Genomic DNA, 22,214 nt, shown 5'->3' with positions numbered 1-22,214 from the left:
GGTCAGACTCACCCCAGGATGTGGACCACGGGCGTTCCACAGCCCTGGTTCACCGCTCTGAGCACCTTGATGGAGGTCAAGTGGGAAGCTTGTGGGTTGGCCTAGATTCCATTCTGTGGATGTGGACCCACAAGTGCTGGATGAATGGGCCAGCCTGCCCGGAGGACAGGCCCTAGGGGGTGCCCCGGGGTTCTGTATTAGGCCCCACCTATTTATCTGTTGAGGGCGTGGCACAGAGTTGAGAAGGATTAGGAACACCTTGAGTGACAGTCATGACCAGGACCCTTGTGGTCTCTTCTGCCCCTTAAAACCGTGGCTTGCTGTCTTCGCCACCGACCCCTATTCTGTCCTCAGCCCTTTCCTGACCCTCAGACTCTCCCTGGAGGGCCCCTCCCCCGGCAGGACTGCCCACCCCGGGGCCTCCGTTACAGCCTCACACATCTGGTGATTCCCCCGACGCCCAGCTTCTATAGTCCCCACTCTTGACGTGCTTACTCTTCTGATACAAAAGTGTACAGACGTATGTGTCCACGTTCACATAGATAAAACGTTTATGAAGGTAAACTTTATGTGCACAGTGGGCAAGATTCAAAATCCATCCATGAGTATACAGTGAGGTTTGTCTCCCCCACGCCCTGCCCTGGATTCCAAGCCACCAAATTCCCCTTCCCCAGGGCAACGGCTGTCCTTCAACACTGGGAACACCTTTCCTCAAGAGCCTTAGGGATTTCTGTGTGACCTGCCAAACAGCAAGTGCCTGGAGGGCAGGGCTAATCTTGTCCGTTCTCTGCAGGCTCTCTGGGCACAGGAAGGCTGTGATGCTTGGGTCAACCACAGCCATCTGAGGACGAGGCTCCTGAGTAGTAACAGGGAGTATAATGGAGCCTTAGTGGGGATCCGTGAACCTCCGGCAGCATTGTGGGCCACAGTGCTCCTTGAAACTCCCCCCACTAGCTTCCCAGGGGCACCAGGCTGGAGACAGAGCTCATTCCTGGGACTGCTTCAGATTCTGTGTCTCCCTCTCTCTTTGCACCCCTCCTCCCCACACTCTGTCTCTCTCAAAAATAAACATTAAAAAAATTAAAATGTTTTTATTTATTTTTGAGAGAGAGAGAGAGAGAGCACATGCAGGGGAGGGTCCGAGAGAGGGAGACAGAGAATCTCAAGCAGGCTCCATGCTGTCAGCGCAGAGCCTGACGCGGGACTCCAACTCACGCTGCGATCATGACCTGAGCCAAAATCAAGAGTCAGACACTAAACCAACTCGGCCACCCAGGCGCCCCTCTAAATTTGTTTTTCTAGCAACGAGCTGAGACCAAAGGGAAGGGAGGGTTTGAAGGGTGCTGAGGGATGGGGTCCTGAAGGGTACAAGACGAGGGTTGAGTCCATGCCAGGGAGAGACCTTCCGTACCCATTTCCAGTTTTCCTTTCTTGCACTGGAATTCTGCTCTCACAGCTCAAGCCTTGGGTAGAAGTCTTGGGGAGGTCCACATCTTGGGGGGTAAAGAGGATCAGAGAGCTGGAAAAAAATAGGGAGAGGGACAAGATTATGGGAAGGAGCAAGTCAGGCAAGTGGTGACGGACAAGGTTGAGCTGGAACCCCTCCCTGGGAGACCTCAGGGGCGTTTGGTGGGGGAGACACTGAACTTCCTGAGTCCCCGAGGCCCGGGATCTGATTGACTATTTGTATTGTAAAATCCAGGGAGCTTGGCGACCCTGGGGCCACAGGCATCATCACCACACTTGGTTGGAGGTTGGTTGGAGGTTGGTTGGAGGTCACCATCGGGTGCTGACCAGCCCCAGCCTGTCCCGGACACTGAGTCCTCCTACACTGCCAGGCACTCCCAAGTCCTTGCTCACCTCTGTGCCTTTGCATGTGCCGTTCCCTCTTCCCAGAATGTCTTTCCCTCTCGGTCCCCACTGCTCCCACATGCCCACCAGACAACCACCCACTCCTTTTCTGTGCTCACTGCGAATGCCGCCGCCTCCAGGGAGCCTCTCACAGCACGGATTCCTCAGCACAGTGTATTGGCGTGTCTGCCTTCCCCCACTGTGCCATGGGTCCTCCAGTCCCAGGGCCACGTGGGGTTCGCTTCTACCCCGTCCACCTACCCTCCTGCAGGCAAATGGGTATGCAGCTCATGCTTGCTGAATAAATGAATTTTTTTTTAAAGCTAGTAGCATTACTTCTAGGTAAGTGAGACTTGGCTTTAAACTGTGCTGATGTGGGGGCGCCTGGGTGGCTCAGTCGGTTGGACGTCCGACTTCTGCTCAGGTCATGATCTCACGGCTCTTGAGTTCGAGCCCCGCATCCGGCTCTGCGCTGACAGCTCGGAGCCTGGAGCCTGGAGCCTGCTTCCGATTCTGTGTCTCCTTCTCTCTCTGACCCTCCCCTGTTCGCGCTCTGTCTCTCCTTCAAAAATAAATAAACATTAAAACAAGTTTTTTAATAAAAATAAAAATAGACTGTGCTGATGTGGAATTTGTACTCGCCTGTGAAAGTTGTTCTGAGACGCAGTGAGCTCCGCCCCCCCGGAAGCAAATGTCATCCACCTTGAAAGGCAATGTAACAGACATCCACTGGTGTTACCCTGCCAGAATCGCAGTGTCTCTTGCACTCTCCCATTTGCCACTGTAAGCGAGAAAGGACACAGGATTCAGGCTCGGACAAGCATGGTACCCAGCCTCCTGGGGACAGCAGTCAATCCAGGCGGCTTGCACGTGACCCAGCAGGTCAATCAGTACCCTTCCTCGCCATTGATGCCTGAATGCAGGGAGGCAAAGCTTCCCTTCCTGGGGTTGCTAAGCTGGAACTCCTTTGTGAGCCACTGAATTTGATTTTTGTTTTGCCTTATTTTTCTTAAGCCAGTTTGAGTTGGTTTCCATCGCTAGAAACCATGTAAGTTTGACTCAATAAAGGCCAAGTCAAGTAAAGTGCGTGCTTCTGACTGGTCGGGGGGGGGGGGGGGCGGCGTATCAGCTCTGAGCAGTTTAGTTTTACAGGTAGAGAAATAAAATGCCACCCGTTCCCAGTGCGCTGAGAAGTCTGGAGACCACGTCCTGTGTGTAAAATGAGGAAGACCTGGGGATTTTTAGCCAGGAGAAGGGAAAACTCTGGAGGCTGCAGAGAGGCATGCTGGGAGGACTGGACTTGGGCAATAGCTGAAAGGTACAAGACAAGGAGTGACTGGACAGTGACAAAAGCTGTCTGAAAATAGAGGCACTGCTTTGTGAGGTAGTGAGATCCCCATCACTGGTGGTATTCCAACAGAGACAGAGAAGGAATCAAGAGTACTGATGAGGCAGTTTTTACCTTGGTTATAACAACGGTCCACAATAGGGAAGTACACTCTTCCCAGCTGGGGGAAAATGTGGATGCTTTTTTTCCTTTTTTTTTTTCTTCAGTCACTCAATGACTTAGGGAGTGCAGTTGACATATAGTGCATCTTATTCTTTTTTTTTTTTTAATTATTTAAAGTTTAATTATTTATTTTGAGAGAGGCAGAGAGAGCACAAGCAGGGGAGGGGTAGAGAGAATCCCAAGCAGCCTCCCGATATGGAGCTCGAACTCACAAACCATGAGATCATGACCTGAGCCAAAACCAAGAGTCAGATGCTTAACTGACTGAGCCACCCAGGCGTCCCTAGGGAATTTGATTCTTTGGACTGGCTCAAATACTAAGGGTGCCTCTATTGAGAACCACTGGGAGAAAAGATTAGATTAGCAGAGTAATTTTAGATTGTATTTTAGTGATGGAACAAACCTTCTACAGAACCCTGAGACACAACAATTCCACCTCTAGCATTTTTTTTTTTTAATGTTTGCTTATTTTTGAGCGAGAGAAAGAGAGAGAGTGTGTGTGCAAGGGAGGGACAGAGAGAATCCCAAGCAGGCTCTGCACTGTCAGCATAGAGCCCAACGTGGGGCTCAAACTCATGAACTGTGAGATCATGACCTGAGCCAGAATCAAGGGTCCGACGCTTAACCGACTGAGCCCCCAGACGCCCCCCACCCCCGCCTCTAATATTTAACATTCAGATACATTCATGTTTGTAGGAAATGGTATATGTACACAGTTATTTCAGCGAAAGAGTTGGAAGCAATTTCAGTGTCTCTAAATTAGGGTTCATCATGGGGCGCCTGGGTGGCTCAGTCGGTTAAGCGTCTGACTTCAGCTCAGGTCATGATCTCGTGGTCTGTGGGTTCGAGCCCCGCATCAGGCTCTGTGCTGACAGCTCAGAGCCTGGAGCCTGTTTCCGATTCTGTGTCTCCCTCTTCCTCTGACCCTCCCTGTTCATGTTCTCTCTCTCTCTGTCTCAAAAATAAATAAATGTTAAAAAATAAAAAATAGAAAAATAATAAATTAGGGTTCATCCACACGCTGGTGTACTGTGCAGCCCTAAAATCGAATGGGGGATCCACTCTGAGCTAAGATTAATCAGAAATGCTTAACAGACTTTTGTTCATCGAAACACCTATACAAAGATCTTCCTTGACTTACTACAGGATTACGTCCTGATCAACCGATTGTATGTTTTCCACTTAAAGTGGAAAACGCATGTAATATATCTGACCTACATCATAGCTTAGCCTAGCGGACTTTAAACGTGCTCAGAACACTTACATTCGCCCATACTTGGACAAAAATCATCTAACACAAAGCCTGTTTTATAATAACGCATTGACTCCTGTGACATCCTGAATGCTGTTCAGACAGTGAGAAGCAGAATGCCTCCCTGGGCACAGGAGGGTTGACTGTACATCGGTCATTCACCCTCATGATTGCGTGGCTGATGGGAAGCTGCCACCTCCCCGTGTCACGAGAGAGGACCATCCTACACGTCGCTAGACCGGGAAAAGATCCAAATTCTAAATTCCAAGTACCGCGTCTACTGAATGCACACTGCTCTCACACCATCATAAAATCGAAAAATCCCAAGTCGGGCCTGTCTGTAGAACGTTCAAGGCAGCACTATTAGTTATCATGAAGCCTTGGAACCTGCCCAGATGCCCATCCACAGTAGAACAGATAAATGGTCGCGTATTCATTCAATGGAGTAGCTCACAGAAGAGAGGAGGAATCAGTTGCAACTATACAACACGGATGAATTTCACAGACGTAAAGGAGGGGAAAAGAAACTAGACACAGAAGACAAAATACCCTGAGCCCTGTCTATACAAGTACAAAAGCAGGCAAAACTGTAATGTTAGAGGTCAGGATGGTGGTTGCACGGAGGGCAGCACAATGCTTTTCCCTTATGATATGAGCACTTTCATGTATGTATATTTTACTTAAAAAACAGTTGCAGAAATGGGATGAGAAAGCATCTCATCTATGGGAATGATGTCATCTCTGAGATTATGGGATGGAAAGAAGCAAGGGACCAGAGGAGTGTGTGTCCATGAAAAAGTGTGTGCTGGGGCGTACCTGGGCGTCTTAGTTGAGCATCTGACTCTTGGTTTTGGCTCAGGTCATGATCTCCTGGTTCATGAGTTCGAGCCCCCCATGGGGCTCTGTGCTGACAGGGTGGAGCCTGCTGGGGATTCTCTTTCTCTCTCTCCCTCTGCCCCTCCCATGCTCTCTCTCTCTCTCTCAAAATAAATAAACATTAAAAAAAGGGGGGGCACCTCAGTGGCTCAGTCAGTTAAGCATCTGACTCTTGACTTCAGCTCAGGTCATGATCTCAAGGTTCGTGGGTTTGAGCCCCGCATTGGGCTCTGTGCTGACAGAGCGGAGCCTGCTTGGGATTGTCCCTCTCTCTCTGCCCCTCCCCTGGTCTCTAAATAAGTAAACAAACAAACTAAAAAAATTTTTTTTAATTAAGTCAGGTTGAGAAGGATTGGTGGCGGCCATGTTTCAGAGCAACAGAGAATAAAGAGACCCAACAGGAAGTAGCCATAGGGTACTTAGTAATGTGGCCAACACAACACAACAGCTGTAAAATACTCTTCTGAGATTATTGAGGAAACTTAACTGTGAACTGGATATGAGATCATACTGGGAGTGATTGTTCATTTTCTTGAGTCTGATAATGGGATTGTGGTTTTGGAGAGGACGGGGTTTTAGGTGATGTATGTTGAAGTATTCAACGTGTTCAGGAAGTGAAATGTTACGATGCTTGGGAATCAGTTTTGAAAGGTTTCAGCAAATCCAGCCAACCAGCCGTATACACACGCGGGCAAATGTTAACAATCTTTGAATATAGATGGTGGGCATAAGGGGCTCATGAACCCATTATTTCAACTTTTCTTAATATTTGAAGTTTATCGTAATAAAACGTTTGGGGGAAGTCTCAAAGATGGCCCACTGGGGCACAGTTTTATAGTCCTTGGACTCACTTTGTGTACAGCCATTTGTGAACTAAGGAGAACCAAAAGCCCAGCTGAAGTGCAGAAAGGCCCCGGGAAGGCCGGGGTGCTCGGGATTTCTGGGGTCCGTGTAGGTTTGCAGAAGCACTGGGGTGAGGCTGGAGAGGTGGCCTGAGTGGCATGAGGAAGGGCCTTGAGTGCCAGGTTAAGGAAGCTGATTTTGTCTAGGACTCGAGCAAGCCACCAAATGGCGTGAACAACGCTGGCATATCAGCTGGGAGCAGTGAGGGTGGTGATGAACTGGAAAGCAGAGCCTTAGCGTCAAGTGCCGAGGGGCAGGGCGGCCTGGTGGGGGTCTCTGATCATCAGGGGAGACGGGAGTCCCCTCTGAACGGAACAGCTGCCCCCCGGAAACAGAAGAGAACTTCTCAAGAGCATCCATGGGCACCTGGGTGGCTCAGTCAGTTGAGCGTCTGACTCTTGATTTGGGCTCAGGTCGTGATCTCCCGGTTCGGGAGCTCTAGTCCCGCGTCGGGTTCTGTGCCGACAGCTCGGAGCCTGGAGCTGCTTCGGATTCTGGGTCTCCCTCTCTCTCTGCCCCTCCCCCGCTCGTGCTCGCTCACTCGCTCGCTCTCAAAAATAAATAAGCATTTTAAAGAATTTAAAAAAGAGCATCCAAAACCCTTTCTTTGCATGAGAAATCTGGTTCAGAGCGTTGACCCATTTAAAAACAGAAGCAAAACAGAACACTGTCGGAAGCAGACAAAGCGAGACTGAGGCCCTGATCGGGTTCAGGGGCCGCCATCCTCGGGGGAGTGGGGAGATGTGACAACCCAGAGGGCAGGGCGGTGGGGAGGCCTGACTGCAGAGGTGCCCAGGGGCGGACTCCATGCAGGAGACTTGGTGACTAACCAGATTCAGAAGGGGGAGGGCGGAGTCCAAAGCGCCTCCCAGGTATCCAGCGTGGGCAGCTGGTGAGTGAGGAAGGCACTCTGGAGGCGGAATCACAGAAGGAGGGCGGGATGCTGGGGAAGGGGAGTCCGTGTCTGGGCTGGAGACTTGGACACAGGGAGCTGGAGGTCCCGGGGTGGGCAGCTCTGTTGGAGGAGGCTTAGTCTGAGAGTCTGAGGACAGATGGGGGAGGCAGGAGGGGCAGAAGAGACCACAGGGGTCCCGGTCGTGACTGTCACTCAAGGTGTTCCTAATCCTTCTCAACTCTGTGCCACGCCCTCAACAGATAAATAGGTGGGGCCTAATACAGAACCCCGGGGCACCCCCTAGGGCCTGTCCTCCGGGCAGACTGGCCCATTCATCCAGCACTTGTGGGTCCACATCCACAGAATGGAATCTAGGCCAACCCACAAGCTTCCCACTTGACCTCCATCAAGGCGCTCAGAGCCGTGGACCGGGGCTGTGGAACGCCCGTGGTCCGCACACTGGGGTGAGTCTGCCCAGGCTATGGGGCCATAGGGAGCCACTCCTTCCTGTTTTAGGGGAAGGGAATATGACCTTTTATTGAGCAATTACAAGTCAGGGAGGAGCAGAGAGAGAGGGAGAGAGAATCCCAAGCAGGCTCCGTACTGTCAGGGCAGTGCAGAGCCCGATGTGGGGCTTGAACTCATGAACTGTGAGATCATGACCTGAGCTGAAGTTGGATGCTTAAGCGACTGAGCCACCCAGGCGCCCTTGTGGTGTGTTTAGATTACACAGGAATGATCCCCACCTCCACCCCGTTTCTGGCCCCAGCTCTACTTGGATTTTGCCATACTCCCTAGCAAGCTGTATCAGAATTTTGGCAGGACAAGAGGGGCTATGAAAGCTTGTTCTGAAAAACCTCTCCATATGTCTCTGATTTGGCAGGCTAAGATAACTGGAAAACCCTGCTCGTGAAATTCTCTGAAATGTTCCATAAAATTTTAAAATTTTATTTTAGATGCACAGCTGAGCCCCCATGGAAGAGAAATCCCAGGAGCCTAGGAACAAAGAGGGGACTAAATAGGGTAGATGACAGCCAGTGAGTTTGATGAGGGAGCATAACCGCAGGCTGAGAGCAAAGTACAAGCTAGCACCCCGCCCCCCCCCCCCCTTCAAGGTGGTTCATGTAGGATATTCCTTGGACACTCCCTGGCTACCCCAAAACAGGAAAGGACAAAAAACAAATGGTTAAACTGATAAGAGTCTCCACCAGTTTACAAGAAAAAGGCAATCCCATCAATAGCCTAAAGTCCAGGAACTCCCTACTTATTGTCTTAAGAGGGAACGAAAACCTTAGCTGACAATAGCTAAGCCTGCAGTAATCTGTGAGTCTTTAGCCTGTGAAAATCTCTTTGGAAACTTCCCTTTTGACTTTACCCTCCCCAGCCCCGTAGTATATAAGGAGCCCCTCTTCACAACCCCAGTGCAGCTCTTTCTGCCTACAGGCCCTGTACCATGCTTTAATTTTTTCATTTTATTTTATTAATATATTTTTGAGAAAAAGAGAAAGACAGAGTGCAAGCTGGGGAGGGGCAGAGAAAGAGGTGGACACAGAATCCGAAACAGGCTCCAGGCTCTGAGCTGTCAGCACAGAGCCCAACGTGGGGCTCGACCTCACGAACCATGAGATCATGACCTGAGCCGAAGTTGGACGCTTAACCAACTGAGCCACCCAGGCGTCCCCCAGCTCCGTGCTTTAATAAAGTCACCTTTTTGCACCAAAGACGTCTTCAAGAGTTCTTTCTTGGCCGGCAGCTCCGAACCCCACCATCACCCCAAAACCTCATCCAGTTGATAATGTGTCTTCCCTTAGGTGTCAGTGAAGGTTGGTAGCCAGGAATGACAGGAGATGAGGCCCTGGATTAGGGTTGCCAGAAAAAAATAATATAGGATGCCCATGTATGTATGTATGTATGTATGTATGTATGTATGTATATGAACAGACAGATATATGCATTTGTTTATATACATAAACAAATTTTTTTGGCTAAATATGGCAGCCCGGACCCACCTAAAATGGAAATTTTACCCAAGAGTCCTGTAAAGTTGACCCTTGAAAAGCCACTGTCCATTAAAGGGCCAACTAGAGGTAATGTGTCTACCGGAGGGTGACAAGCAAATTTGTCTGCCTCAGCCTGAGAATTCAAAGCCCCTGACCTAGTTTCACACTTGCGTGGGATTCCAGATCACTCCACAGGAATGGCTCAGTAATTTCTTACTCAGTAATTTCTTGCAAGCCAAGAAATCAACAGAAACAAAGATGCTTCTGAAAAAGAAGAAGAAGAAAAAAGTGAGAATGGGGGTAGGGAGGAGCCCTAAAGGTATGCCCCCAGACTATAAGGGGTTCTTAAAACAAAAAGCAAACACAAATGATGAGTTTACAGTTAAGAAATGTCAGAGCCCTTGAGGAGATACATATTCCACAAGTAAGACTCAAAGGAGGCATCTTGGTGGCTCAGTTGGTTGAGTGTCTGACTCCTGATTTCGACTCAGGTGATGAGCTCCCAGTTCATAAGTTGAGTCCGGCAACGGGCTCTGTGATGACAATGCAGAGCCTGCTTGGGATTCTCTCTCTCCTCTTTCCCGCCCCTGCTCTCTCCCCCCGCCCCCCTCTCTCTCAAAATAAATGAATAAAAACTTAAAAAATAAGACTCAAAGGTACAGCAATTAGGATAACTGGAGCACCCCATCTTGAGATTATATAATAAAATGAAAGGGAGCATAAAATTCAATATATTGATTATGATTAAAGATGTAAAATAAGAAATCCAAACTATAAGAAAATAAACACCCTAAAACTCCGTGGAGGGGTGTCTGGCTGGCTCGGTTGATGGGCACATGACTCTTGGTCTCCGGGTTGTGAGCTCTAGACCCACGTTGGGTATAGAGATTACTTAAAAATAAAATCTTTATTAAAAAAAAATCCATTGTATATGACAAAGAACCAAGTAGAGTTTCTAAAAATGAAAAATGTAGTAATTAAAACAAAGATCATAATAAAGCCCTCAAAACATGGATTGAACAGCCGACTGAACACCGTAGAAGAGAGGATCAGAGAACTGTAATACGAGATTTCAACAAGTACAGAGAGCTGAAATGATGAAAGAAATATGAAAAAGAAGTTAGGAGGGGCACCTGGGTGGCTCAGTCGGTTAAGCGTCCGACTTCCGCTCAGGTCATGATTTCACGGTTCATGGGGTCGAGCCCCACATCGGGCTCTGTGCTGACAGCTCGGAGCCTGGAGCCTGCTTCCGATTCTGTGTCTCCCTCTCTCTCTCTGACCCTCCCCCATTCATGCTCTGTCTCTCTCTGACTCAAGACTAAATAAACATTAAAAAAAAATTTTTTAATTAAAAAAAAAAAAAAAGAAAAAGAAGTTAGAAGACACAGACAATAGAACCAGAATATTCAACATCTATCTAATAGAGTTTCCAGAAAGAGTATAGTTCAGAGAGATGAGGTAGAGGTAATAGCCCAAGGTAGAATGGCTAAGGATTTGCTGGAATTGTTGAGCCATGATTCTCAAGAAATGAGGACCACTGTGAATCCTAAACAATGAAAAATAGGTCCATGTAGATTCCCACAGTAATAAAATTCAGAAAAAGGTATAAAAAAGCATTTTGTCTCTCCCAGATCCTTTCAGGAAGAATTGCTAATGATGTACTTCAGGAAGAAGAAACTTGTACTCATACAAAGGAGTGAGGAATGAGGGCAAGTGACGGAAGCAAGATCTTGGCAAAGGTCTTGGCTCAAAAAAGCAACGGTAAGAACGGGTAAAATTATCAAAAACAACCATTTCAGTACTCTGGAAGTTAACCAAAGGCAGACAGCAAATTGAAAGGCAATTCAACAAAACACTTGAGAGCCTCAGTAATAACAATGGCGTCTGTGACATTTTACTACCAGGTGACTCCCGTTTCCCTTCCCCCAACTCCAAAGGCCAGGACATGGTAGCCACGAGAATTGGCTGCCTTACTGCTGCTGGAGGGGCTGACCTGATTTCGGAGCTCTGCAAAAAAAAAAATTCATAATTGAGAGGTGATGTTGAAAATAATATCAATTAGTGGCAAAGCATTGGGGGAACGCCAGTGTCATGGCCACCTAAGGCTTCAGTGCCATTTGGGACAAGCAAGCGACCAGCCAAAATTTTGAGAAGATCTGGGGCACAAGATAGCCATGGGGGACTTTGGGAAGCACCAGCGTATTCCTGGGGATCTAGAAGCACACACACACTAAGAGCTGCGTGTACATGTAGGAGGGGACTCAACCCTGGATCCCTGGCTGACCATGAGCGCCTATGAGGCAGAAAGTAAAATCCAAGTCAGACTTGTAGCCTGCCTGACTTTTGTGTTCCCCAGCCCACACTCTAAGGTCCAGTTGGCAAAGGGCAGAAAGAAGGCTCTCCTTCAAGGTATTTAAGGAAAACTTCTGACCAACTAATGACTGGCCACTAAGCTGTGCTGAGCCAGGAGTGGTCCCTAGGAAGGCTGGTTTAAAAACAAAAATAAGAACTAAAACAAGCAAGCAAACTGAACAGAGGCTTTGGTTGTCCCACACTGCGGGGAAGACAAAACATACAGAACTAGTCCAGGCAAGTCACCAAATGACCAACCAGACAATAGTGACGAAATCTACAATCACCACCTCTGGGAGCTCAGAAGCCTGAAATACATTATCTAAAATGTCCCATCATGGGGCGCCTGGGTGGCTCAGTCGGTTGAGCCTCCGACTTCAGCTCAGGTCACGATCTCACGGTCCGTGAGTTCGAGCCCCGCGTCGGGCTCTGGGCTGACAGCTCGGAGCCTGGAGCCTGCTTCCGATTCTGTGTCTCCCTCTCTCTCTGCCCCTCCCCCGTTCATGCTGTGTCTCTCTCTGTCTCAAAAATAAATAAACGTTAAAAAAAAAAAATTTAAACTGTCCCATCTTCGACAGAAAATTACAAGACAGATCTCATTTAATCCTCCCCACAGAGGAGTTTCTAGCTCACATTCGGGGAAAATAAGGCTCAGAGAGATAAAGTCACTTGCTCTAGATCATACAGCAAATACACGGCAGAGCTGACACACTAACTCTGTGTGAGTGATGTGCAGAGAAACAGGAGAATAGCCCAAACACAGGGAGAAAAGCAGTAACTAGGAACTTGAGTTGGAGGGGGGGCCCAGATGCTGGACTTAGTACTGACAAAGCAATGACAAATATGTTCAAAGAACTAAAGGAACACATAAAGGATGAAAGGAAAGTATGATAGTCACTCATCAAGTAGAAAATGTCAAAAGAGAGATACTGATTTTGGATGTTCTGTTGAGAACAACAGTGAGAAAAAATTTCTGTTGTTTTAAGCCATCGAGTTTTTGGCCATTTGTTACAGCAGCCGCCAGAAGCTAAGACAGACAGACACTAAATGTAAAAACCGTATGCTGTGGCTATTGGGAGTGCATTAAAAATACATAGCCATAGGAGGTGAGATGGTGAGCTCGCAGTGAGCGTATGTCAAGGATGAAAATAGGTACGCCTGGAAGCAGATTTTAAAAGCAGTTTCTCCAGGTCGTCTTCTTTCACACCACGGGATAAGCATCTTGAGTCACCATGGTATTAGCGGCAGTAGAACGGGTGATATCAGACAGAACTACCCGGAAACATTTTATTTCCAATTCAAAACGGAGCTTTATATTGTGTTTGCCATAAATCTACGTATTTGCCTCTTCCAGACGACTATGACTGCAAAGTAGAGCTTGCTTTGACATCTGATGGCAGGACGACAGTATGCCCTTCTGTGGACGTTCCGTATGAACAAACAAAACCTATCCCACGGCCAGATCCTGTGCATAATAATGAAGAAACACATGATCAAGTGCTGAAAACCAGACTAGAAGAAAAAAATGAACCCTTTGAGCAAGGACCTATGATAGAACAACTTAGCAAAATGTTCTTTACTACTAAGCACCGTTGGTATCCTCGTGGACAGTATCGTAGACGTCATAGGAAGCTGGATCCTCCCAAAGACAGATGATATTGAGGTTTTCAGGGATCAAAGAGATGTTATCTTGGGTCTTATTTGCCATTTGAGAAAATGCAATTGAGTATATTCACTGTTAGATAGCAAAACAATAATAAAATGTCTTTTTATATATTAAAAAATATGTATAACCATAAATATATGTATTTGAGAATAAGATATATATTTTTTTCTTAATGTTTATTTATTTTGAGAGAGAGTGTGTGTGCATGTGCAGGGCAGGGGCAGAGAGAGAGAGAGACAGAGAGAGACAGAGAGAGACAGAGGGGGCGAGAATCCCAAGCAGGGTCCTTGCTGCCAGTGCCGAGCCCAATGTGGGGCTCAAACCCACGAACCATGAGACCATGACCTGAACCAAAATCAAGATTTGGACACTTAACCAGCTGAGCCACCAGGCGCCCCGAGAATAAGATATATTTAAATAAGAAACAGTGAACTAATAACCTCAGAGACTTAGTAAAAGCAAACCAGAGTGAATACAGAGAAAATAGAAGGGCAGAAATTAAAGAAGCAACAAACAGATAAGCAGTAAGGGAGATATGTCAAAACAAACAAACAAACAAACAAACACCTGTGGCAAAATTACCAGAAAAATACGAGGCACAAGTTAACACTTTTAGAAATGATAAAGGGGACTGAGAGCAGAGATTTAAACTATCCATCCTTTTCTAATAATAATTAGAAATCTTAGGGGTGCCTGGGTGGCTCAGTTGGTTAAACATCTGACTTTGGCTTAGGTCATAATCTCACGGTTCATGGGTTCGAGCCCTGCATTGAGCTCTGGGCTGACAGCTCAGAGCCTGGAGCCTGCTTCAGAGTCTGTGTCTGTCTCTCTGCCCCTCCCTCACTCCCACTCTGTCTCTGTCTCTGTCTCTCAAAATAAATAAAACATAAAAAAAAAAAAGAAAGCTTAGGCCAAAATGGTGAGTTTCCTAGACAAATGCAAATTAGGGGCGCATGGATGGCTCAGTTGGTTAAGCATTATTAGCCTCTTGGATTCAGCTCAGGTGATGATCTCATGGTTCATGAGTTTGAGCCCCTCGTCTGGTTCTGTGCTGACAGTGTGGAGCCTGCTTCAGACCCTCTCTCTCCCTCTTTCTCTGTCCCTCCCCTGCCCAAGCCCTCTCTCTCTCTCTTTCAAAATAAGTAAACTTTAAAAAAACATTTAAAAATGCAAATCATCAAAAGGGACTCAAGGTGACATGGAAAATCATCAAAGAAATTGGTATTTTATTAAAAAAATTTTAGGGGCCCCTGACTGGCTCAGTCAGTGGAGCACATGACTCTTGATCTCGGTGTCGCGAGTTTGTGCCCCATGTTGGGTGTAGGGATTACTTAAATAAATTTTCAAAAGACCAAAATAATTTTTAAGGGGCTTTATTGAGATAATTCACATACGATCTAATTCACCCATTTAATGTATGTAATCCAGTGACTTTTAATATGTTAACAGGTTGTACAGCCATTAGCAGGATCTAATTTTAGATCGTTTTCGTGCCCTCCCATCGAAAAAATTCCTTACCCATTAGCGTTCTCCCTCCCTCTTGCGCCTCCCTCCCTCCTTTCTTTGTCTATGGATTTGCCTACTCTGCACATTTCATGTAATTGGAGTCACGTAACGCACGGCCTTTTGTGACTGTGTTCTCTCACTTAGTATGTTCTCGAGGCGAGTACATGTTGCAGCGAACATGAGTACTTTATTCCTTTTCATCGTCGAATAATATTCCACGTGTCTGGGTATACCACCTGTTTATCTCTTCACCGGTTGATGGATATTTGGGTTATTTCCACTTTGGGGCTATTATGAATAATACTGCTGTGAACATTGGTGTCCAAGATTTTGCGTAGACATCTTTTCAGTTCACTCTGAGAAACTGCCAGCTCTTTTCCAAGCTGGCTGCACCATGTAACCTTCCAACCAGCAGCGTATGAAGGGTCCGTTTTTCTCTACAACCTCCCCAGTGCTTCTTAGTGCCTGTCCTTTAAATGATAGTCATCCTAGCGTGGGTACGAAGTGGTATTCCATCGTGGTGTTTGGTTTAAGTTTACTTATTTATTTTTAGTCATCTCTACACCCAACATGGGGCTTGAACTCACGACCTCAAGCTTAAGAGTCACATGCTTTTCTGACTGAGCCAGCCAGGCACCTCATGTGCTTTGTAATTCTTCATTCAATATCTACCTTTGATGATAAACGTCCAGATTTTCCATTAATTATGTGTGATACCTGACTGGGTGAGCACAGCAACAACAAATGACAGTATCATACATTTCTCTTTATCCTACTGTCTACTGCCACCATCTTGGCATAAGCCCCCACTGTGTTTCTCATGGATTATCATGAGTGTCTCCTATTGACTTCCCTGCCTAAAGTTTCACTGTTCGCCAGTTTCCAACATATGCTTCACCTAGCAGTCGAAGTGGGTTTTTTTTAAAAAACATTAATTTATTTATTTTGAGAGGGAGAGAGAGAGCGTGTGTGCACATGTGTGAGTGGGGGAGGAGCAGACAGAGGAGAGACAGAGAATCCCACGCAGGATCTGTGCTGTCGGCACAGAGCCCGACACGGGGCTCGGTCTTACGAACCGAGCTGTGAGATCATGACCTGAGCCGAAATCAAGAGTCGGATGCTCAACCGACTGAGCCACCCAGGCGCCCTTCGATGGGAGACTTTAAAGAGAGGGATTGTTTCTATTTAACGGTCTTTTTCTCGAATGGCATTTTAAATCTTCCTGAAATGCAACACTCATAACAGCTTTATGGATGACTTCTGCTAAACGTCCAAGGAATTGCACCAATGCATAATACATACTCTTTTGGAAATAGAGAAAAAGAAAAAGGAACAGTACACACAGATTCTATGAGGTTAGTATGAGCTCAATCCAAAACAAAGCAAGGACTGACTGCAGGATAAAGGGAGAGGGCCACCTTCTTCCGAATTATGCGTGTAGGTATCATCAAAACCTCTCAGCCAACAGAATCCAACTGGATGCATAAAAATGAATACATTAGAGGGGCGCCTAGGTGGCTCAGTCGGTTCAGTGTCCAACTTCGACCTAGGTCAAGATCTCACGGCTCGTGCGTTCGAGCCCCGCGTCGGGCTCTGTGCTGACGGCTCGGAGCCTGGAGCCTGATTCAGATTCTGTGTCTCCCTTTCTCTCTGCTCCTCCCCTGCTCGTGCTCTGTCTCTCTGTCTCAAAAGATAAACATTTAAAAAAACCAAAATTTAAAATTAGAGACAAGAAAAGCGTGCTTACTTTTGCCATGTGTGTTCAACATTCTATGGGCAGTACAAGCCAGCACAGAAAAGCAGGAAAAATAAGCCAGTGGTATTTGAACTGGAATAGGTTACATTGGTTCAAAAAAAAAAAAAAAAAAAAAAAAAAGAGAACTATGTATATCATCTACATTGAGGGCTTCCCTGTTTATGGAAGACTTACCAACACTTGAAAAATTCACTTTAATTTGTGTTTGGCAAGTTTGAGCTTCTTTTTTTTTTTTAATGTTTTTTTTTTTTTTCCTAAGTGTTTATTTATCTTTGAGACAGAGACAGACAGAGCACAAGCTGGGGAGGGGCAGAGAGAAGGAGACACAGAATCCGAAGCGGGCCCCAGGCTCCAAGCTGTCAGCACAGAGCCTGATGCGGGGCTCGAACTCGTGAACCCCAAGATCATGACCTGAGCCGAAGCCGGATGCTTAACTGACTCAGCCACCCAGGCGCCCCGGCATGTTTGAGCTTTTTAAAGTAAAATTTTAGAACTTTTCGTGAGTGGTTTGGGACCAACCTCAGCAGGAAGCAGAGCCCATTTTATATATACATAATTGCTCTGCTGCGTTGACTCAGCCGCTTACAAGATGGAACACACTCTAAAAGAAGGAAATTACATTATTTTATTTTATTTTATTTTATTTTATTTTATTTTATTTTATTTTATTTTTTTAAATGTTTATTTATTTTTGAGAAAGAGAGAGACAGAGCATGAACAGGGGAGGGGTAGAGAGAGAGGGAGACACAGAATCTGAAACGGGCTCCAGGCTCTGAGCTGTCGGCACAGAGCCCGACGCGGGGCTCGAACTCACAGACCGTGAGATCATGACCTGAGCCGAAGTCGGATGCTTAACCGACTGAGCCACCCAGGCGCCCCGGAAATTACATAATTTTAAAAACCATATTAATTTGTGTAAGACAACTGGCTCTGCCATACACTCTGATGAAAAGGTAGTAACTTGATTTCGTACTTAAATGGTATTTTTGCAGTCGAAATGATCATTGGAGTGACACATGAATCCACCGTTTGCAACATCGTTTTATTGTATTCCAAAGTGCTGTGTTGATTTGCCAAAATTTTGTAACTTGGAGAAGGAATTGCCTGCTTTAAATTGTCTTTTTTTAAAATATTTATCTATTTTTTAGAGAGCTTATTTATTTTTTTTGAGTGGGAGCGGGGGGGGGGGGCGGAGAGAGAGGGAGAGACAGAATCCGAAGCAGGCTCCAGGCTCTGAGCTGTCAGCCCAGAGCCCGACATGGGGCTCGAACTCACGGACGGCGAGATCACGACCTGAGCTGAAGTTGGATGCTTAACAGACTGAGCCACCCAGGCGCCCCAAGAATTGCCTTCTTTAGATATGTATTTCCATAAGTCTTTGTGATTTAGAGTGTCGTATTACAGGCTGATTATGTTCATAGAAAACTATTACGGGGCCCCTGGGTGGCCCAGTCGGTTGAGCATCTAACTCCTGGTTTTGGCTCAGGTCGTGATCTCATGGTTTTGTGAGTCTAAGCCCCGAGCTGGCCTCTGCACTGACAGTGTGGGGCCTGCTTGGGATTCTCTCTTTCCCTCTCTCTCTCTGTGCCTCTCCCCTGCGCTCTCTTTCTCTCTGAAAAGTAATAAATAAACTTTAAAAAAGAAAACTATTACTTACATTTTGCAGCGCCCCAGACTTAAACAGAGGAACAGTTGTTGCCATCTTTTAGCATTCTAGATTTGCCTAACTTCTAAAATCGCCATGTGTCAAAAATCACACTTCCGTAATTGCTAAAGCATGATATGTCAGATTATTTTAATGTAGTCACGTTTTGAAGTAATTGTGACCACAAAGCATTCTTTTTAAAAGGAGACTTGTGTGTTTGACTTCCAAATCAATTCCAGCATAAATCCCAGGTACTTAATGCTTTTTTTAAAATGTTTATTTATTTTGAGAGAGAGACAGAGAGTGAGCAGGGGCGGGGCAGAGAGAGAGGGAGACACAGAATCCGAAGCAGGCTCCAGGCTCCAAGCCGTCAGCGCGGAGCCTGATGCGGGGCTCGAATCCACAAACTGTGAGATCGTGACCTGAGCTGAAGTCAGTTGCTTAACCCACTGAGCCACCCAGGCACCCCTCCTCTTATTTTGTTTTTTTGATGTTTTTACATTTATTTTTGAGACAGAGACAGAGCATGAGCAGGGGAGGGGCAGAGAGAGAGGGAGACACAGAATCCGATTCAGGCTCCAGGCTCCGAGCTGTCGGCACAGAGCCTGATGTGAAGCTCGAACCCACAAACCGACTAACCGTGAGATCATGACCTGAGCCGAAGTTGGACACTCAACCGACTGAGCCACCCAGGCGCCTCGGGAAATGCTTATTTCTGGTTACCGAAGGCCAGGTGCCACGTGGAAAACAACACAGTTGGTGAATTTTCTTTCACGGTTCAGCGCATGCAATGACTAAGTATTTCTGATACGATTGTTGCATAGACAGCATTTTGCTGAAAAGCCATTAGCTTTTGCCTCTATTTTATACTGCTAACGTAAGCGACCAACTTGTCAGGTTTTTTACGAAAGAGAAAGTTAATATTTGCATGCAAACCACATAGTATCCTAAACTCTGTTTTCCATTTAAAAGATTGTCTACAAACCCCATGTGATCACCTCAAGAGATGCAGAAAAAGCATTTGACAAAACTCAATAACCGCTTTTATGATAAAAATCCCCAAACACACTCGGAACGGAGGAAAACTCTCTCAGCCTGAGAAAAGGCACAGCTTAATATCACACGTGATGGTGAAAGGCTAGGACAAGACAAAGACGTCTGTTCTCACCACTTGCATTCAACGCTGTATCGAAAGTTCTGGGCAGGGCAATTGTGGAGGAAACACAAAGTCATCCAGACTGGAATGGAACAGTTAAAACTACCTCTATTTGCAGATGACATGATAAGGTGTCCAGAAAACCTCAAGAGGGATGCCTGGGTGGCTCACTTGGTTAAGCATCCAACTCTTGATTTCAGCTCCGTCATGAACTCACGGTTCGTGGGCTGGAGACGCGCGTCGGGCTCAGATCCTCTGTCTCCCTCCCTCTCCGACCCTCCCCTGCTTGTGCACACGTACTCTCTCAAAAATAAACATTACAAAAAAGAAAAGATCGTCGCACAGGTCTCTGAGGCTCTGCCCATGTTTTTAAAAGTATGTCGTCCTTGTGTTTCTCAAATCGGATAACTTCTATTGATGTATCTTCAAGTTCACGGACTTTCTCCGATCGTCTCCATTCTGCTATTAAGCCCGTCTGGTGGTTTTTTATTTCAGATATTTTATTTTTGCGTTCTAGAATTTCCATTTGCTTCTTTTTCATAGTATCCATGTCTCTGCTAAGATTTCCCATTTTTGAATTTATTGTGAAAATATCTTCCTTTACTTTTTTTTTGCAGAATTAGAATAGCTACTTTGAAATAAAATATTATAGGGCTAATGTCCACATTTGGGTCAACATGGGAAGGCCTTGGAAGATTTTCTTTTCTCTTGAGATTGGTCATGTTTTGTTGTTTGTTGTATGCTGAAGATTTTAGATTTTAGATTAAATTTGTGACTATTATGTTGGAGAGATTTCCTGTGTTGATTTTTTTTAAGTTTGCTTGTTTGTTTATTTATTTAGAGAGAAGGAGAGAGAGCAGGGGAGGGGGAGAGAGAGAATCCTAAGCAGGCTCCATGCTGTTAGGCATGGAGCCTGACTTGGGGCTCCAACCCACGAACCATGAGATCATGACCTGGGCCGAAACCAAGAGTTGGATGCTTAACTGACTGAGCCACCCAGGTGCCCCTGATTTTTTTTTTTTTTTTTTAAACCAGGCAGTTAATTTGGTGCACTCAAATTCAAACTCTTATCTTTTGGGCAGCAACTGAAATATCAGTTCAGTTCTTTTGTGTGCCTTGAATCTGCCCTGGTATGCGTGGTGTAGGGATCAGCCAGAGATGTGGGGAGACTGGGACTCCCCCGGATCTCTTCTTTTCACAGTTCTCCCTTACTTGCCATCAGCTGTGTTTGACCCAAATACTGTCCTCAGGTTCTTCAAGCCAGAAAGATTAATTTTAGATTGGACAGAGCTCTTACGATATGACACTGTCTTGACCTCAGACTGAAAGCTATAAGAATAGAAGACACACTGTGCCAGTCCCTTCTTCCAATTTTTAACTCTTCTTCAGAATCTGCCTTGGTTCACCCTCCAGTGCCTTCCTGCTATTTGCAAATATTTGTCTAGAGTTTTCAGTTGTTGCCTGCGGGGATGTCAGGTTTGTTGAGTGCTTACTCGGCTATACTGGATGTGAACCAGCGTTTCCAACTTTGATGATGAAGAACATTAACCGATAGATTAAAACAACTTCATGAAGCCCAAACTGGATCAATGCCAAGAGAATCACATCGAAGCCAACCAGAGTCAGGCTGCTGAAATCCAAAGGGAAAGAGCAAATCTAAAAAAGAGACAAAGGAAAAAGAACGCGCAAGAGAATAGGAATAACGGCTAACACCTGATCACAACGGGTGGATGCCAGAAGACAATAGAAAGACAATATGCAAAGGCTGAAAATACAACCTGTCTGCCTGGAACTCTATGCCCAGCGGAAACAGTTTTCAAAAATGAAGGTAAAATACAACTCTTTGGATAAAAGTAGAGAAAATTTGTCTCTAGCAGACAGGCACTATGAAATCGCAAGAGGCTGTTTATCAGAGAGGAAATGCTACCAGATGGAAAAAGATCGAAGGGAAAGAACGAAGAGAACCGCAAATTATAACTATGTAGGTAAAAGTAAAGGCTATTTTTTTTCCTCGTCTTGATTTATTTAAGGAAACTGGTGTTGATTTCTCGTCTTGATTTATTTAAGGAAACTGGTGTTCAAAGCAAAAAAATACTAATAGTGCATGGTGAGGCTTATAACTAGCATGCGTAGAAGTAACACCCACTGCAGTAATTGTACAAAGGATGGGAAAAGTTAGCGGAGTTACGTTTGGGGAAGGTCCTTATATTATGTGTGAAACAAACATTAATTCAAGGTAAACTGAGTTAACGGTTAGTTTTGTAATCTCTAGAGCAATCAATCAAATATACAGAGAAGGATAACTCAAAAGCCAAAGAAGGAGATGAAATGGAATTCTAAAAACAAAAGCAAAAACAAAGAACTTAATCCAAAAGAAGGCAAGAAAAGAACACAGGAACGAAGGTGGGAAGCAATAACTATCACGTTAATAATGATATTAAATGTAAGAGGGTAAAATGTTATTAATGGCAGAGTTTGAAAGACTGAATGACAAAAGAAAACCAACTCATATGCCTTTTGCAAGAGATGCAGGTTGAAAGTTCAAACAGGTAAAAAGACATATCATGTAACCACTAAGTAAAGAGATACACCATGTAGCCACCACCATAAGAAAGGTGGAAGTGGCTACATTAAAATCAGAGACCAAGGGCATTTCCTGAGGATAAAACGGTCCATTCATTAAGAAGACACAGCTATTCTTGTGGCTGGTAGGTAGCTCAGTCGGTTAAGCGTCCAATTTCGGCTCGGGTCATGGTCTCATGCTTCGTGGGTTTGAGCCCCGCATTGGGCTCTGTGCTGAGAGCTTGGAGCCTGCTTTGCATTCTGTGTGTGTGTCTCTCCTGCTC

General features: G+C 45.8%; 1 long non-coding RNA gene and 1 pseudogene across 1 annotated transcript in view; both read left to right on the top strand.

Annotated features, from left to right (window-relative positions):
• The window catches only part of LOC102962676, a 30,707-nt gene extending 8,705 nt beyond the window's left edge, over positions 1-22,002 (top strand). The window contains exons 4-5 of the long non-coding RNA XR_006212421.1: positions 10,919-11,048; positions 21,641-22,002. This is a non-coding gene — a long non-coding RNA (uncharacterized LOC102962676). The remainder of the gene's footprint in view (positions 1-10,918; positions 11,049-21,640) is intronic.
• On the top strand, positions 12,755-13,375 carry LOC102962385 (annotated as a pseudogene).
• Positions 22,003-22,214: the final 212 nt, after the last annotated feature.

This window comes from Panthera tigris, chromosome E3, assembly GCF_018350195.1.
Source record: "Panthera tigris isolate Pti1 chromosome E3, P.tigris_Pti1_mat1.1, whole genome shotgun sequence".
Classification (NCBI taxonomy): Eukaryota; Metazoa; Chordata; class Mammalia; order Carnivora; family Felidae; genus Panthera; species Panthera tigris.
Note: the sequence above shows the minus strand (reverse complement) of the source record. Positions and strands in the feature narration are given on the sequence as shown.